Source organism: Tigriopus californicus, chromosome 6, assembly GCF_007210705.1.
Source record: "Tigriopus californicus strain San Diego chromosome 6, Tcal_SD_v2.1, whole genome shotgun sequence".
NCBI lineage: Eukaryota > Metazoa > Arthropoda > Copepoda > Harpacticoida > Harpacticidae > Tigriopus > Tigriopus californicus.
The window spans coordinates 4,187,235-4,205,512 of NC_081445.1; the positions used below are offsets into that span (position 1 = coordinate 4,187,235).

General features: G+C 43.0%; 1 protein-coding gene and 1 long non-coding RNA gene across 2 annotated transcripts in view; both read right to left on the minus strand.

The window, feature by feature from the left end:
• The window catches only part of LOC131882157 (uncharacterized), an 81,713-nt gene extending 81,036 nt beyond the window's left edge, over positions 1-677 (minus strand). The window contains exon 1 of the mRNA XM_059229220.1: positions 664-677. The gene's annotated coding sequence lies outside the window, so the exon portion shown is untranslated. The remainder of the gene's footprint in view (positions 1-663) is intronic.
• Positions 678-10,057: 9,380 nt separating this feature from the next.
• On the minus strand, positions 10,058-13,127 carry LOC131881875 (uncharacterized). Its single transcript, XR_009373408.1, has 2 exons — positions 12,265-13,127; positions 10,058-12,129 (listed from the first exon to the last, which is right to left on the minus strand). It is a non-coding gene; the product is annotated as an uncharacterized LOC131881875 (long non-coding RNA).
• Positions 13,128-18,278: the final 5,151 nt, after the last annotated feature.

The following is an 18,278-nucleotide window of genomic DNA, read 5'->3' on the forward strand; positions in this document are numbered from 1 at the left end:
TCCCCGTAATACTTGTTGCTTCCGGTCAAAAGAACAATTGGTCGCCTGATTATTTATTTTACCCCCAATACCTTTATTCATTTACTCAGGCATTCTCCCAGGGACAGTAAGTAACTAGAATGCAAAGCCGAATTAATTTTCCAACCTTTAATCATCACTACCACAACAACAGAGAAGCAACCAACTATGCAGCTTTATTTCATTTTATTTGCTCATGCATCTGTAAACTACAGGACCTGCTTTTAGTTTTTCATGTTTTCAACGCGGAGAACCAAACCAAAGGACTCTAAAATTCAGGCATGAAGAAAAACGTCAATGCTTGCATTCTAAATCTATTCCAAAATCTGAGCAGGTTTAAGCACTCAATATTGAATACAAGGCAATGATGAGAGCATTAATTGTGAGGGATCCTTTTACGCGACCCACAAAGAGGCAGTGCAACAGAGCATTGAGATCTACAAAGGTTTAGTATTTCATTTCCATACCAATTGTGCCATTTGTTCTATGGACACCAACCTTTCACCAACACTAATTTGTTCAGAGCAGAAAGTTACATCTTTTGAGCTCATTTAAAAAATAGAATGGGGATGCTGTTGTTTTGACTATAATTGTGAAGGTTCTGATGTGTATATTAATAAAATGAGCAAACTATGGTGCACTTACCTTCGTTTGGTATAGACGTTGAATGAGTGTTATTCGGGTTGGTGTTGTTCAGACTGAGCAAGTTGTGGTAGATCTCAGAGCATTCACTGTGAGCGTGCAAGCTGTGCGCAGGTCAGCGTGCTCAGAGATGGATCCGCTTCAACGGGCGTTGAGAGTTCCACGCACGCGGTGTCGAGAAAGAGAAGTATATCAATCACATGGAGCATTCTGACGTTATCATCAACATTGGCGCTATTTCTACGAATCAGACAGAATTATGGCTTAGCGAGCGCGCTTTTGTTGTGGCGAATGGTTATGGGAAACATTCAGTTGTTAGCAATGGATGTATGGACCCACGGCCAAAAAATTAGGCGGGTGAATTTTGATGTCCTTTTCATTAGAGGGAGCAGCGCCTTTGCTTCGTAGGTGCGGACATAAATTAGAAAACTGCTGTCGTATTGACGGAAAATGATGAATTTTGAGATCGTTTTCTAGAGAACTGATCTAATAAATTCATTCCTATACTTTGAAATGCAGCCGTCTTAAATGTCCAAAAATTCGATTTCAAGGATTCCCTCGGTGTTCTGCACGTGTCTCAATTGTTAAAAAGACAACGAACGCTAGATAGAAGCCGAAGCAAAATTTTGAGGTGTTTCAATATCATTTCCCGTTTGCACACTTCAAAATACAAGCATACGTGCATACTGCCCTCTTTTTCTTTTTTGAATGAAATTGGACTTGAATTTTCGCCTTTGAAAGTATAAAGCATTGTTTTCTTAATCATATTTTTTTTACGACGCTTTTTTGAAGCTAGAAATTGAAATACGACATTTAAGAATGGTAAAGTCGATACAAGGGTCAATTTCACTCGTTTGACAAGCTCAACGCAAGCCTTTTGAGCATCCATGTTGGTCAATCAGTGAGAAAGATTCGCCGCCCTCATCTTCCCTCACTCTGATGCTCATCGGTCTCAATCGGTAATGCGCAAGAATTCAAACTAGTGTTCAGAACTCAGATTCAAAGTTCCCATAGTCCAGATGGGAAAAAGTAAGAGTGCAGAAATGTTCAGCGGTTGATGTTCCAACGCGCTTTATTTCATAGCAAGTCAAAATACGTCAACATGACAATATCGATTTCCATTTTGTCTCCAACCATTTTTGGGACGAGAATCGATGATGCGTTGTGACACGAAAGTGGTAATGAACATCCAAATATGGTGGGAAAATCTCTGACAAACACAGTAGGGTTGATCATAGGCCATTCTTTTGAAGAAGGCCAAAAAATATTGATATCGACTAAACACACGACAATCATGACAGAAATAATTCATAATCGGTACTTGTCATAATTCAAAATTTGGAGGCTTCTGATACAAAAGCTCGAACAATTCTTGAGGCACATCTGAGTGGTCTTTGTGGTTGGCTTTGGCTGCCCATTCATCGCCTTGATCAAGACGTTCGACCATTCCCAATCCCTTTCGCATCCTCGGCAATGGAGAGATAACAAATGCCTACCCGATGCCTCTGCAATGTCATGTCGGCCTCTTGAGGGAAGTTTAAGGGCATCCATTAGGTCCCACTTCTGGGTTTTGGGGGGAAATGACAAAGGGTCCTGTTGCTGCAGTGGGTCAGGTAATACCATGTGCGGCTTGGCTGAAGTCTGCTGAGGGTCTGGCTGCGGCTCTACACCGTCTTGAACAAAGCCGTCCGTGGAGATTGAGAGTGATGCGGAGACTTGAGGTGAGACTGAGGTCCAGGTTGATGCATGGACAGCGCCTGTTGCTGAGATGAGAGCCAGTCTGGGTCTGATTTGAGGATTGATGGTGGAGGAGATTCTCATCAGAGCATGGACAGAGGCTGTGTGCAGTTAGGAGACATTGAGGCTGATTTGGAGGCTGAGGGCGAGTCTGTGTCTCTATCAGAGGCATGGACAGAGGCTGTTGCTGAGATTGAGAGCCAGTCTGGGTCTGATTTGAGGATTGATGATGGAGGAGACTCTCTCATCAGAGGCATGGATAGGGGTTGCTGTGGAGGCTGAGGGGTGAGTCTGTGTCTTCTCAGAGGCATGGACAGAGTCTGTTGTGCAGTTTCAGGACGACATTGAGGCTGATTGGAGGTTGGGACGAGACAGAGGCGTTGCAGATGTTGAAGACAAGGCTGAGGCGAAGGCTCATATTGAAGGAGAGTCTCAAGCGGAGGCATCGATATCGGTTGTGACTGAGGCTGATTTTCAAGTTTAAGGCCAGACTGCTCTCCATCTTTCAATTGACGATGACGGCTGTTTTTGTCTGCATTCTTCAGAACACCTCGTTTTGAGTCAAACGGGCCTCCTTCATCAGTCGCAAGTGAAACAGTTGATCATTGGGGAGGACATCATAAGAAGATTGCTTCGGATTTCGTCTGGTCTTGACGACCTTGCCTAGGCCGCAGTTTTCTTAGCATTAAGTGCCAACTCTTTCTCGGCATTACCATTGGTCTTGTTACCCAGGAGCGGATTTGGCTTTGGTTGACCCTCCATTTCTTCGTTTTTGAAGAAGTTTTACAAAATCTTTAGCAACCATCTCGTTAATGTGGGGTGATCTATTGAATGAATACTCAGAAGCCGAGAGATGTTGCTTGATGGAGCGTTTAGTGGAAACTGTAAAGTCCCTCCATCTACGGAGGAAATCCGACGCTCTCCTCAACGTCCTTTTACAATGTATGTTAGAAGGAAAACAGACATCTCCCAAGGAAAGGGCAGACCACTCAGCTAGTCAAACAACACGCTAGGCTCATTGGTAGTAGAACAGCGGTTGGGACTAAACCCGAGTTGGTGGCGTGAATCATGAGCGTTTCGTAGATCTCATTGGAGGCGTCCAGGAAGTAGTCGTAGTTGTCTGGGGGGTGGTAGGGATGTTTTTTTGAGCAAGGGAAGTGAGTGACCGTAGGCATTTTTGTATCAGAGATTAGAGAGATTTTCACAATATTTATCAGCGAATCTATTACTGGATCAAAGCTAGCAAATTGAAATAAATGACAAATTAAATATGTGCATATCAACCTCAAATGAAACTAACGAAGTTAAGTGGTAAGAAACAATTGTATCCATCAAACAGCCAGAATTGAAATGTTTGTCCCAATGCAGCAATTTCCCGATTCAATTCAGTCAGCCATATTTTCATGACATTTTGACTCTTTGTGGCTCATTTGGCCTGTTATTGATGTCTTACAATTTGAAGCGCAAACGGACTCGAATCCAGAATTGGCAATTTGCACTCAGCTTACAGGGGTCAAACTTCTGGAGCTTGGAGACGCTCATTTTGACTTAAACTCTTCGCTTCTTGCGTCTTGGCCAAGCACCCACGCTGGTTTGTTGACCAAGATGCCCCATGGGTTTCATTTGATGGCTAAAAACGAGCGGTCCCTTGGATTTCATCCCATTCCTGTGTTTCTCGTGGTTTCTGGCGTCTCAAAACTGACGCTCACATTTGTCCTCATCAGTCTCATTTTTGACCAATCGACTGAGTGGACGTTACATTTGAATAGACTGAGTGACGTTACCATTAAGGATTCCCAGGTACACATGGCAAAGTGACTTTTTTGTGCTATAATACGACTTCTTGACAAGACAAAACGTGCGTTTGCCTTCTATCATGGACTTGAATTGGTTACGAGCGGTCAAGAATGCACTGATTTCCCGTTTGAACAGGGTCAGGTCCCTGGGCCCATTCCAACCCAACTGATCCCTCCACAGCCGATTCTCTTTCCTGAGATTGCATTCAAAACGATTGTCTCTCAGAACCGACCTCTTACAGTCAACTCCGCCATGACCTCCGACAACAATCCAATATATCGTCTTTGGTCAGGATCCGAACATGCCGGAAGGGACACAATACCTCTCTCGCATAGCCATCTCCACTGGATTTGGAATTGGAAAACCTCAAACCCTTGTGGCTTGATGCTCTCCGACTGCAGAATTCCGGCCTGAGCTCCGAGCAATTGAGGGCGCTGACAGAACTGAAAATGACCGAAGTCAGGATTCTGATTCCGATCCGGAATGAGGATGAAGAGCAAGTCCGGGACGAATTCTCCAAGATCCAGTTGTTCTTGTCTCATCTTGAGACAATCAAGAACAATGCAAACAATCAAGGGCTGCACACTGACAAGAGCAAGAATGAATTCGAGCATGCCATTCACCTCCTCGAGGCTTGGACCAAACATGTTGAGCCCCAGTTTGAAGACGCTTACCGAAGGGCTTGCTCATCTTGGTACAAGCCCCATCCAGACCCTCTCATGGCCGAATATTCTGCAATTCTGCGGCAAGTCAGGAACCGAAAGGATCACATGGCTATTCAGAAGAAACTCTGGACGAGAATCAAAGCTCTCCAATCCAGACGAGCCAATGGATCTCAGCTTTAGAAGTCGGCCTGCAAACCTGATGACCGATCGGCCCATCTACAATCAGCCCATCCACGATCACGAGCCATGCCCGAGAATCCAAGTCCCTGGACAGATCTTGGATGGAGAGGTTTCTCCCCTGAGAAATCAAAGATGACCTAATACTTGGGTATTCCGGAGAAGCGAGCTGCCCACTCTTGTGTTTCAATACTTGCCAGATGCCATTGCATTCCTTGATTGTCCACTATTTTATCCCATTTCTGCCATTTATGTGAACCGACGGTTGATTTTGTCATTGTGAACAATACAAGCATATGATTGAGTTGGAACGAAAAGGGTTTGATTCACATTTTTCCCCCAATCTCACTCACAATTGCTCGTCAATTTACAAATCGACAAGCCGACGCCTTTCTACTAATCTCTTGGCTAACAGCTTGATTAAGGTATGAACAGACGGCTTTGGCGTTGGTTGGGTCAGCTTGTTGAGTTCCACTTTTCATAAGAAAGCTTACATCATGAAGTGAAGAGCATTGAACAATGCGAAGCTGGTTAGGAAGATGACGAGGCCATTCAGTACATCCTTCCTTGCTTGAAGTCATCCATGGCCTCCAAAGGCGTTGGTATCCGTTGGGTGCATACAATAATCTAATGATGCAGATCAGACTGCAATCCCAAAGCTTGTTCAAAACTGTACTATGGACCCTGATTCTGGCCAGAATTCTGGACCGACTCTCCACAAAACTATATCAACTTGGGCGTGCGTCTTGACAGACCCTGAGGTTTAAGATTTCATGCACAAACCAATCCCATGTTAGGCAATTGTTTCCCAACTTTCAGGCCTGCAGTGAAGCTTAATACCCATGAAAAGTTCATGCTCTTGCTCTTGGCCCGTTTCAAAAAGTCGGAATGAACCTGGTTGGTCCGTTGCCAGAATCACAGGATGGTATGTAAGGTTTGTATGTGGGCTAGAATGCTATAAAGCAGTGAAATCAAAGTTGTTCCCTATGAGTTTCTGAGGTGGAAAAATGCCAAGATGTATTTGGGAATTTCTGTCAAAACTTTAAAGGGTATTTTTACCTGTGTGTGGAGCCTTGTGGCGCTCCAAATACAACAGCGTACTGTAGCGTTTTCTTCTCTCTCGGGAAAAAAGGGTCGAGCAATCATTTTATCAAGGATTCCTATCAGCTCAGCAAACTCTTTGGCGATATCCAAATTCATTACATCTTCGAATTCGTGCTTTTCAAAACTTTCGATGAAAGTGTTAATGGGTTGAATTTAGAGGGCTAGTCACAAGCCCTCTAGTTGAATTGATTGAGCTAGAGTGGCAAAGTGGTCTCGGAAACTCTGTTGAGTTCGAGAAAAAGTTGCTTATCCTTCAATGCAGGTAAAAAGCTTGGGCTTCATTATTTTTTCCAGTACTTTGTCATTTTTTTTGGAAAAGTCAGCAAAGAGGCTAGACAATGTTTGGAATGTCTTAGCAGGGAAGGATCCTTCTGTGGGCAATAAGCCCATTATCAATGAGGATTTTTTAGCTACTTGGGTCAATCAGACCGGGGTGGTGCTTGAACAACAGACTTACCCAGTAGTTGAGAAGTTGACTGACTTGACCAATGTACAGGTTGAAGTAGTATCTCCACTTGAAATGGAGCAGGAAAAGACACTTGTAGAGAAAGCAATCCGTCCTGTTTATCGGAAGCAATCAAGTTCGTCCTAGAGAAGTACGATTGGAAGACGGGATGTTAGAAGGTAGATTGTCTTTTTTTCCACCCGTACATATGTCGTCAGTCCATGACACATAAGATGTGCTTTAACGTACGGTGTACCTTCGTCCATTTAGAGGGGACACAAAGGAGGCAAAGCTACGGACAAGATCAGTACCGTAGTCTTAGAGCTGACCCGTCTTTAATCCTAGGCCCGCCCCACCCCGTTTTCGAACCCGTTTGGCTTACTTACCTTCCTCCCTCCCCCTCCTTCTCCCTCTCTCTCCTTCTCCCTCTCCCACTTCCATCGGCTTCCCTTGAATACCAAATCCACTCCCATTCTAAGGGCAAGGGTAACGAAATTAAAGTGAAATCGAACGCAGTTGTTGAGGACGGCTCAAGAGGGTTTGAACTGCATAGGCCCATTAAAGGACCAACATAACAATGTACTAATGGCATAAGGGTCTCCTGAACTGCCCTCGACCACTTCCAATCGTTTAAGAGCATCCGGCGAGTTGATTCCGATCCTTAATCCTACCTCTGCTTGTAACTCATGAAACAGCACAGTGTATAGATGATTCCACTTGTCAATGTCGATCTTACTGTATGTGGAATATTGCGGCTTGTTACGGGCAATGTAGGTATGGTATAAACTGGAGCTAGGTATTTAATTTCAAAAAAACATTTTTTTTTAATATTTTGGCCATTTTCTCGAAAAGTAAATATTTTGACGTTTTTTATCCCGTGGCTAATACCTTGCAAATTTTTAATCATGTTTTTCGGACTTCAAGAACCAAACACGTGATTTCGTAGATTTCGTACAATTATTATGTGCTATGGTATCTAATTCAATTTATCACGACCTCTAGCAGAAACAAGACGGGTTCATTGAGAGGGATGACCATTGAAGAGAATAGGAAGAATGGTAAAAATAATTTTTTTTGTGTTTTTTTTTGCTGAAGCTGGCCATTCTTGAACAATACCAAGTAGAGTAACTATCATAAAGTAGAATATTCTGCTATGGCAAGTCGACGGCTGCCTTATCTACCGGGTGTTTTGTAATGATCTGGACAGGTCTCACCCCACTGTAGGTTTAGGCCTAGATATTAGGTAACTTGAAACACATTCAAATTGAATATTTTGTATTCCATTTTTTAATAAATGTGTTTTTTATACCTAGTTGTGCAGTTCATTGAACTTTCATGAAAATCAGTTCCATTTTAAGGAAACACTATTGATCAAATATGCACTAACTCTTTAGTCACGCTTCAAATTGGAAAACCTAACCTCTACATAGAATACCACAATTGTGATTTTATACTCTTTTGACCGAGAACTAACTTTTTTACGGAGCAGAAATTGAACTTCTTAATCTAATGTTATCAAAAACCGCCTTCAAAAGTCTTGAGAGGTTAGTTGAAAGTTGTTTACAGCATTCTAAACACCGTGTCCAGCAAATTGGGGTAGGATTTGTATAAATCGGTGCCAAAACGTAGGCGAGGTGATCCTGACTCCTTGCGGGGTAGAATGTCTCTAAAATCAGTTGCATGTTATGATTCGGTTTTGGGTGGGTAGAACATTGATGCTCAGAACCATCAGAACGGACCTTGACCTTCGTTATCCAAATAGTTAACCTACCACTAGAAGGACGTCTTTTCATCTACAAAGTATTCAATATTTTAAAAGAAGCTGCTTGAGGCCCTATCCGTTCATGGAGCGAATGAGGCAGACATCTGAGGACAGAAAGCAACGTGTAATGATGGACAGGCAAGTCATGATGCCCAGACATTGCATTCGAGCAAAAAGAAAGGTGTTTGATAGTCAATGCCATAGTTGACCATCACATCAACATCACCGGAGCCGTTGGGGGACCATCATCCGCCCTTTGATTCAACTGTGACTCTCAGATGAAGTAAGCGAGTAAGTGATGAACACAAAAAAGCTCCATCCAACTAACCGCATGATGCATCGAATGGCGGGGGTCTTCATTTCCATTGAGAGTCAATCGGTTGGGCCAGCCAGGGCCTCAAATGGAGACATTCTGATTGTGTCGCGTCAGGTCCATCTGCAAGTGCAGTGGGAAGTTTTAGCGGTCCACTCACTCTGATCATCTTGTTAGAACCCTAGTTTGTAACATATTCATTAGGATTCGATTGAACCACTGGACCGGGTTGTATTGTCGATGATACGGAGATATCACAACAGTCTCCACACCGAGGTCACTTAAGGCATCGACCAATACTTTGCTCCTCCAATCCGAACCCGTGTCCATGACCAATGGTCTAGGAACGGCATTGCGTGGAATGTTTTCTTCTTTGATCCACTACTTGAGTACCAATCGGCCCCAAGCAGGTACAACCTTTAGTCCCACTCATTTGTTAAAGCCTCCACCCATGTCAAATGTATTTGTTTCCATCTGAGACAGGAAAATGACCCATGGCATGCATACCTGCAAATGTATCCGAAAAATAGAAAATGAAAGATAAATAAGATTGTTTTCATTCTTTGGTTTTTGGGGAAAAATAGTGTGTGTAATGGTTAACGTTAAGTCTGTAGGTGAAGTCCTACTCCCCAACATTACCCACTTCACGAATTAAGTATCAAATTTCAGCCAAACTAAGCGCCAACATAATCCACTTGTTCTCTTTTTCGACGATTTCTTGAACCAGTGTCAATCGCTTTTTCACTAGCAATGGCCGCCTCAGAGTCTTGTTGATATCAATAAGTTGTGACGTCATGATATCAGATTTAGTGTTGCCAAATAATCAAACAAGAAGAAATGTACGAACACTCTTTTTTTGCATGGGTGGTTCGCATAGATATGATATATTGGAGGGCAAATACTCTTGTACATTGTTTAACATCTGTTATTGTATACTTCAGATGTGGAAAATGATATATGTCCTTCTTTGGATCGGAATTCGGGGTGCCCTGTCATGAGAGAAGTGAAGAGAAAGAAAAGAACCCGGAAAAAGTGAAGATACGAGATTGCAACCATACATACAAAAGATTTCGGAAAGAAACAATTTAAGGAAAAGCAATATCACAACAGATGTGTTATTATGTAAACAAATGGCCAGACCGAGGGCGAAGGGTTGGGATTTCAGGAGTCAAGTCTTGTGTTGGCCAAAAGTCAAAGGGTTACCAATCGGACTAAGGAAGAATTGAAAGTAGGGACAGCATTGGGCAAATTCAGTGGCAAAATAGGCTTTGTTTATGCCGGCTTGTAAATCTGAAAGTAATGTCGCTTAGATCAATGAAAAGGAGGAGAAGAAAGGCAGCAGGTTGGTCTCGCTTCCCCACAGGAACCCCATTTTTACGTAATTATTAGACATGGGATAAAAGATATATTCTATTATACAATAACATATTAAAGCGCCTATACATTCTGGTTAAAGTCTCAATTAAAACAAACATACAATATTGAGACTCCTTTTCTCTCTTCCTACGAGTTCGTAGATTGTAATTTAGCAATCTTTCGGCCACCCGTACCGTCTGTGGGGCCTCTCTTTTTGCTAGCATAAACCTTGGAATTCTCCTCAGCACAAAGGTTTTTTGAGAAGAAGTTGAAAAGTCTCCGGGCAATTTCACTTCCGCTGTTAATGAAGGCATGTTCATTGGTGCACTGGCTCTGAAATCCATTCCAAAGCTCGTCATTTTGCTCCAATTTCTTCATAAAACTCAAAACTCAAAGCAAACACTTCACGCTGGTGTTGTGTTGACATAAGGCATTGTTGGCTGCCTCCGTTTCTTCCAATTCCCGATAAAAGTTCCAAATGACAAGACAAAAAGCGAATAAAATATCACTCGGATGCACGAAACCTCCGCGATTGACTTGCTCCAAGAAGGCCGATTGAAGCATTTTATCACTTTGGTTGGTAGCTTCCAAAGGTCACACTCAGGGTACGAGACTTGGCAAACAGCTCCTTACACTCTTCACATTTGGTCTTTTTGGACAGGGATTATCCAAAGTAGCCTGCCACATAAAACATGATGTTCCGGTCCTCATTCTTGGATACATCTCGGCCGGTCTCGGGAACCAAAGTTTCGAGTTGAGTGCCACGTTCCTCAATTTTTTTTCGATAGCAGCAATGTCTACAAACACATCCTTCAGATCTTGAATAGAGCACTTTGAGTATCAGACAAGAGAGCGCAACTTTATTGACTTCTCAGCTTCAAGGACCTACCGAATAGAGAGGAAATAATTTCCCCCTCCTAGTTGCCGAATCCAACTGAAGCATGATTTAATGACATCAGATTGCAATTGGCCAGGGAGAACGTAAGAGAAGTTTTCTTTGTCCAGTAAATAGTCTGCGATCTCAATGAGCACTTTTGTAGTTTGTCTTGTGGCAAGTAGAGTCTCTCGGGTTAGACCTGATTTTGTCTTTTTGGAAGCTTCAAGGGCGTCCCACTTGTTCAACCAAGATTCGAAATGCCTCAGAAAGGTCAAATTGTCACTATTCTTGTCCAAAATTGGTACTTTTCTAACGTCTCTTTTCCGAAAGCCTTGGTGGGGTGTCTTCACAATGTCGCACAATCTTTAGTAAATCCACAGTCCTTCCAAGCAGGTTTTTCTCCATTAGTCAACAAAGAACTCAAAAGCACTTATAGTAGAGTCATGAAAGACACTATCGGCAAGCTGAGCATTGGTCTTCTCAATTGCTGTTGGATAGAGCACCTCGTGATTGAGTTTATAGGCCATCTTTAAAGGCCTTCCTTTTTCAAGGTTATAAAGCTCCTCGAGATGAAGAAAGGTTGGTTGAAGAACTCCATCACCTTCAAGCATTGGGCACTGAGCATTTTTTCTGGTTGCAAAATTATTTCTCAAATTTTTGAAGCAATGAACTGCGTCAAATGAAAGGAACAAAGGCTGTTCTGGGTCAAAGGGATGAGGAACTGATGTTTGAAGATTGCCCTGGCAAAACTCGTGGGAGTAGAGCTTTCGGTTGGCGCTGGCGATATCCACGGACATCACGAGTACCTTACAGCCTAAACTGTGCAAGGACTTGAAGACTTCCATGGTGGTCGTCTTCATGGTTTTTGAGTCTAAGGTGGTCATAGGATAGAGGGCAACAGTGTCGCTGAACTTTCCAGTAATGAACTTTATCATGAACACAAGGACAGTCTTCACATATTTTTTGTCCATCAATCCAAAGAAGCTGCCACCGACAAACTCTGCTCTTTAAGCGCAGTAAATTTCGTCCGCCATTAGCACCATCAGCTTCTCTCTATCATTTAGACTTTTTAGCCTTTACTTAAAATATACACCGTTCCTATCACTGAGGCCAGTCTGGGTGTCCATTGGTCTTGTTAATTCCTTGATATGCGGGATCAGAGGATGTTATTGCTGATGAGATGTCGATAAAGAGCAGGAGACGTAACCAAACACAGGTAACTTGATGCTAATAAGTCTGAAAAATAAGAAAAAATATCAAAAACACATTCTAGGAGCCTTACTTGAAGAACTATTATTTTTAAGGTAACTCTGTGGCATGGCACTTTGTTATAGATGCACCCTGTGTGAACTATCTCATTCAAATCCTTACCTAAAGAGTATCGGCGTTGTTTTTTGGATCGATGGAGAGCTAGGTCCAGTTGTTCCAACAGAAATTGGAATTTTGGTGCTCGGTCATCAGAAATGGACAATTGTGAAATTTTCCGTTTGAAATCCGAAACAACATTTTCAATGCATTGAGGATTTTGATCGAATTCTTCCGCATAGACTTTCAGGGCAATCAGGACGTTTCCAATTGCAGAACAACTTGTTAATTTGTCATCGGTAGTCACATGCGAGACAATTTTCTTCGGTACAATCATGTCACCCATTTTCATTACAAAGGTTGAATCCTGAAGGATGGAAAGTTGAAAGAATATTTCGAGGCTTCCATCAGCTTGATCATTGAAGCAGAGAAACGTATGAGAACTTCCACGGCGAACTTCGGACAAGCCAAGCGGCAGCGCTGATCAGTCTATACGCTCATCAAGCTCTTTCAACGACGTGAATTGATCTGCTTGAAAAAACTCGGAAATGGCCAAATTCTGAGCTCGCTGTTCTCGCTCCAATCGAGCCGAAATCGAGCCGAAATCGACGAAGTTTCATGTCTAGCCGCCACGGGCGTCCTTGAAAGGTACGGTTTGGTATTAGGGAATTGGGTGGGATAAGCACTGGCTTTGAGACGTCTTCGAGAGAGGACGCCTTCGTCTTGATAGGTTCTCTTTTTTCTCCTGGATGGCAGATAATGTTGACTATTGGTAACAAAGTCTTGGGGCAAGAAGTGCGCAGTGAACATACTTTGGAAGAAGGAAAAGGAAGGAGTCTAATCTTTTCTTGGAATAACTTGAATCCACTTTCGTATCATTTCTGGGTCATTCGGAAACTTGCGATAGGTGATGGATTGGAAGGTTTGGGCGTTACTGTACCCCGACCGACGTGCATCCAAGGGCACAACATTTAAAGACCATGATGGTATCTGAAATTGATCGCAAGTCTTGAATCCACTGATCAATAATTCCTCGCCGTGGGAGGGTAGCGTGGGAGTAAACCGTGGGAGGGGGAGGGGGAGGGGGAGTAGGGAGGTCCAATGGCCCAGATCAAACCCCCAATTTGGTAGTAGGTCTTAGAGGACTCAAACCGGCCGTCAAATGGGACGCAAAATCACTCTTTCCATCCAAGACATGAAAGACTCTGCTGGAAAATGGTTGATTTTCTTGTTCGGTTGAATAATTCAGCAAAGATTTTAAGATCGCTTTTTCAAACTCTGTTCAAATTTCTGTTAGCAAGAGGTTGGCCAAAACGGTAGTTTGGCATTTGGTCCAAATAAAAAATTCCCAGACTGAAGTTGAAAATATGACTTCTTTGTTCAGGGTTCATCCATTTCATTGCCACACTTTCTATTTCATTTGGAATGTAACTCAAATTGTGCGCATTTGACAGAGTTTTGAACGGATGAACATCCTCGATATGAAAGAAATATCTGGCCAGTGATGTCAAGATCTGGACAAGACTGACAATTACGCGAATGTCTAGTTAAGACTGCCTGGGCCAGATCACAGGCTGAAATGGCTTCTGGTCGTCTTGCCCTAGGCCAACTCTTGGTCACAACAAAAATCCGACCACTTCTTCTGGTGGTCTGTGGATGGTTGTATTTTATTTTATTTTCCTTCCTCCTCGTTTCTATGATCATAAAACCCATACGTATCATCTCAATTGTAGTGTCTTTTTTGTCAGCTGTCTTGTTGGATGCGAGCATATAAGAAGGTGTGAAGTGTTTGAATGAAGGCGGAAGCAGGGAACACATCATCTCTCTTGAATGGCCAATTGAAATGAGTTTTCGCTTGAAGTGAGGTTTTCACAAGACCTTGATGTGCCCAATGAAGCTCCAATAGTACATGGGCTCGGGCAGGGCGGGGAACAACTAGTCGATTCTTGAAGAATACTGCTCCATTTTTAACCGCAAGATTCGGAAAAGCTCAGTTAAATTCGGCGAGATCCGGGGGTAGATGATTAGATTCAACCACTTCGATGAGCTTATCATATTCGGAGTCGATCCATTCAGGCTTTGTTAGGAAACCAACATCAGGTGCAGGAATACTTTCAACCATTGTTATTTCAGAGGGAGTTGTAACGTGAGAGATGTCTGCACTCGCTGGGAAGACGGGAGCTCGAGAGAGAGCATCAGCTATTTTATGTTGTTTTCCACCAGTCCTTGTAACGAAAAAGTTGTAATCGATGAGTCTCTCCCGGAACCGTTGGAAACGGGTGTTGAATATGTCTGCAAGAGGTTTGTCAAATAAGCCCACTAAAGGGCGATGGTCGGTGACAACGGCAAATTCGTGCATTCCCTTCCTTCAAATAATATTCGCACTTCGTAACTGCCCAAATCAGGGCAACGCACTCCAGCTCAACCGTGGCATAATTCTTTTGAGCTGGAGTTAGAGAACACGATCCGCACTGTACTAGGTGTGGATGACCCCTGGCATTTCTCTGGACCAGAGCAAAACCAAACCCATGAAGCCTGGAGGCGTCCGTCAATATTTCAGTTGGTAAAGTGGGAATTCTTTGGGTATGACATTCATGGCTATGACATCTTGCCAAGAAATAAGTGACTTTTTTATATCGGGCGAAGCGATTGCGTCTACTACGTGGGGGTTGCCGTTCTTGCCTTTGACTTTTAATAAAACGGCCCCATCATTCCGTAGGATTGTGCCATTTGCGGCCGTTAGACTAGTCGTGGATGGACGCAACATAATGTGATATTTTTTTAGAACGTCAGTTTTTATGACAGACCGGGTGACACCTGTATCTGGTATTGCGTCAAGACAAAACTGGGAACCATCCAAGGAGGTTACCTCAATTCGAAAATTAGGAGTTGGGCAATTAGGATGATTGACAGCCGAGATGGTAGCCGATCCACTTCGTTCTCTACGACGATGATCGAGGGTAGCCTTGGTTTTAGTCTTGGTTTACGTGATTCGCGACTGATTGGCCACTGACGACCGTTCATGCAGCCACGACCACGAACTGGAAATTTGCCACAAACTCGTTCTACGTGACCCACTCTATCGCACTCCTGACAGATGTGAGTTCTGTGTGGGCATTGAGTTTTATAATGGTCTCTTGACCCACATCCATAACATGTGCCGCTCGGTTTCGACGATTCAGATTCAAGGACATTGGCAGATGCGTCCGCCGCCTGAGAGTAAGACTTATTGGCGGCCTTGACTTCTACAATAATTTGCTTATTACGTTGCCCTCGTTTATAAATGCCGGTAATTTCCATTATCATCTTGTAAGTTGGGGAAGCAAGATCCAGGAATTTTTCCTTTAACTTATTGTTGGTACAACTATTAAGGGCCCTGAAGACCCTGATTTCTTCCACCCCAAGGCCGGATAATTCAGCTTCGGCACTCTTCTTGTCCATGATCGCAAGGTGGTCAGAAAATAGTAAGCCTTTTTGTTGCTCCATAGAAAAATACACCCATCGTCGAGCAAAGATTGGGTAGACACTAGCAAATCGGCACTCTAAAACGTCAACACATCCACCGATGCCCCATATTGGCGTTGAGTTGTTGCAGTTATTACGAACATAATTTGTTAAGCTTGCATCCAATCCAGCAAAATACTAGTTTTGATGGAGATATATTTTCAGGAGGATAGAACAGACGTGTGGATACCTTTTTGTTACGCCTTACTTACTCTTAGTGAGCATTCTCGAATAACTTGTAAAGAGGGGAGAAAGGCGGGAAACACGGAACTTTTTTTTGTGCAGACTTCCTTACCGCTACTGGGATTGGAATCCCAGCAGTTCAAGACGAGAAGATTATTTATTTTACTTGTCTTTTATTTATATATATTATTTGATCGACCAACGAATTGGAGTTGGCTGATCTGGCTAATCCTTGAATATAAGGTTGATCCGGAATTTTAGTCAAAAATTTGTCCAAGTCTGACTTAAATCTTGCCTCTGGATCAACGCCTACATAAACCCTACGAATATTTGAGGTCAGTAAATTGAACAATGAAGGAGCCCGAGAAAGAAGAGAGTTGGACTTCATTGTTTTAACTAGCCTGGATTCTCGAGGGCTTGAAGGTGCTCCCAAAACGCACATTAAGCCTTTGCGGTCACTACAATTGACCCTAAATCCTGGGTTGGGACAAAGCTCATGAATGCTTTTGAAAACGTGCAATATCAGATACCTTTCGTACCTTCTCTGAGTACTGTACAATCCCAACCTTTCTAACCTCTCCCAATACGAGAGCTCTCTCATATCTTCAATGTTCCTAGTAAAACATCTTTGGACCTGCTCGAGCTTTTGCAAACCTGCTGAACTAATTGGAGCCCAAATGGGAGAGGCATATTCAAGATGCGGCTGAACAATCGACTTGTACAGAGTTAGCATCGTGATACTATCTCTGGACTTAAACGTGCGATATATCCAACCACATGTTTGAAAAGCCTTACCAACTTTCAACTGGATATGCTCATCGAACTTTCCATTATCTTGGAGGACTACACCTAAATCCTTCATGGATGAGACCTGCTCAATGTCCTTACCTTCATCATCTAATAGTGGAGTGTCTAATGGCGTCGACCCAAAGGTCATTGAGCGGAATTTCATTCCATTCAAGGCCATGTTACTCGCAGCAACCCAGGAATAAATTTGGTCTAGGACCTTTGCCAGACAACCAGAATCCTGACCATTCCTACCAACTACCAATTTTGTATCATCAGCATAAGAAGAGATACTGACATTACTACTACCAAGCTTCTGAAGCGGAGCAATGAAGATGATGAAAAGGAGAGGACCCAAAATGGAGCCCTGAGGGACACCCGACTTGACATCATGTATGTCACTAAGGGATCCCTCAACCTTAACTAATTGTTTCCTACCAGAAATGAAACTTCTTAGCCAATTGAGAACCTTGCCTTGGATCCCAATCTCATGGAGCCTGTTAACTAAAAGGCCATGATCTACCTTGTCAAAGGCCTTGGCAAAGTCGAGATAAACTACATCGACTGATTCATGGCTCTCCAGTCCCTCAATAACCTGCTCTATATGCTCAATCAGTTGGGTAACCGTGCTAAAATGTGCTCGGAACCCATGCTGGCTAGGAGGAAGGACTTCATGTATATCAAGAAATTCAACAAGTTTGAACTTCATGATCTTCTCAAACACCTTCGCAATATTCGAAGTGAGAGAAATTGGCCTGTAGTTACTGGGGAGTGACTTATCTCCCCCTTTGAAAATTGGAACAACATGAGCTAACTTCAGAGAAGAGGGGAACTTGCCCTGGTCCAAGATGCAACGCATCAAGTACGAGAAAACAGGAGCAAGAACCTGTGAGCATCTCATCAGAAACTGAGATGTCACTCCATCAGGGCCAGGGGAGCTCGAGAGTCTCAAGTCCCTGATGGCCTCTAAAGCATCCTGATCTGTGACTACAAGATCATCTAAATGCTCAGCTTGACAAGCCTTGCCAGTCCCAACAAACTCATCAATAGAGCAATGGACTGTTGCTCCTAAACTCATTGGAGTTGAAAACACACTAGAGAACTGATCTCCAAGTATGTTGGCCATAGTCCCTACATTGTCTATGGCTTCCCCATCGACCTCAAAAGGCCCCTACAGGGTGTTTGATCTTTCTCTTAAAGTTTGCATTAAAGAAAAATGCCTTCGGATTCGACCTTACCTCCTGAACTACTCTACTTTCCTTTTTCAACTGATCAGTCTCAATAGAGGCCTTAATTCTCCCTTGGATTAAATCCAACTTTCTTTGAAGGCTAGCCAAAACTACTGGATTCAAAGTGCTCTGGAGCCTTTTTGCTAGTTTGCAACTCTTTTTGAACAAATTCTTCCTATACTTCGGAATTTTAGAATGTGCCCCGCCCTGTGAAACACATACAGGGATTGCTAGACTGGAACAGACGTCCTCAAAAACTGAAATCATTTTGTCTAAGGCTACATCTATGGACGATTCCTTTTTCAGCATTGAAATAAGATCAAGCTCCCCTAACCTTTCTATAATCAACGGCCAATGTTCATCTTTGAATTTGAACTT